The following is a 1,195-nucleotide window of genomic DNA, read 5'->3' as shown; positions in this document are numbered from 1 at the left end:
CACCTGAATTTAGAGATCATCTGAAGACCAGATTTGATACAGTAAACACTAAAGACCGAGGACCAGAAGAGTTGTGCGATGACATCAAGAACATCACACATGGTAAAAAAAGAAAAGAACATCATACATGAAGAAAGCCAAAAATCATTGAGAAGACAAGATGGAAAAGGTAAAAATGGATGTTAGAAGAGACACTGAATCTTACTCTCCAGCATAGAGATGCTAAAGCAAATGGAAGAAATGAGAAGTTCCAAGAGCTGAACAGAAAATTTCAAAGATCAGCTCAAGAAGATAAAGCCAAATATTACAACAAAATTTGCAAAGATCTGAAATCAGAATAAATGATATGGAATACCTAAAAGGGGTTCTACAACTTGTCTAATGAAATAGGCCTCTTGCAAAGCCTTTGCTGAGTATATTACCTTAGATGGAATCCTGAGTCCCTTCCAGAGCCTTCTGAGGTGGGACATTCCCAATAGGAAGGACAAGCAGACCAGTCTGGAACAGCTAGAGCAATAAAAGATACATCTTCAAGAAAGATCATCAGGAAAAAAACAAAAATGTCAGTGTGAGTGGCTACTACAGGAATAAGCAAGCTGTTCTCCAGGAAGCCATCAAGACAAGCAATCAAGTTCCTTCAGGACAACCTCCCCTCTAAGACTGAAATTCAAAGGGAACACATGAGCAGGCGTGGAAGATTGCTGGTGACCACATTGGTCTATTGATGAATGTTAGAGGGGGAAAGGCAGCAATGAAGAAATGGCTGAGTTCAACCACAGTCCATTGATTTTCGTTGACCTGGAGATGAGAGAGAGAAGAAAAAGGGCTAGTTGGTTCAAACTGTGATGAGACCTGGGGACACCTGAGCCCATAGACAAGGACATAGCCACAAAGAGCTAGAGCTGAGAGTAAAGCATCCAGTTGATATGAAGTGAGAGGAGATGCATAAGAACTCCCAAACTTGTAGATAGTACCCATTTGTCCTAGCCTTGATGGTTTGATAATCAGAACTTGACTAGAGGAAGATTTAAAAAAAAAAATTTTTTTTTTTATAAAGGAAGGGTAAATTGCTATAATTTAATGAATCTGACCTATACTCATGGAGGTACTAACTCTAAATACCAACAGAGAGGAAAGGAGTCTTCACATCAAATATCAGTGTGATCCCCTCTGTACACAGGGTAGATAGGGATGG

This window comes from Chrysochloris asiatica, unplaced genomic scaffold (assembly GCF_000296735.1).
Source record: "Chrysochloris asiatica unplaced genomic scaffold, ChrAsi1.0 scaffold00120, whole genome shotgun sequence".
NCBI lineage: Eukaryota > Metazoa > Chordata > Mammalia > Afrosoricida > Chrysochloridae > Chrysochloris > Chrysochloris asiatica.
The sequence above is the reverse complement of the archived record's forward strand: the minus strand, read 5'-3'. Positions refer to the sequence as shown.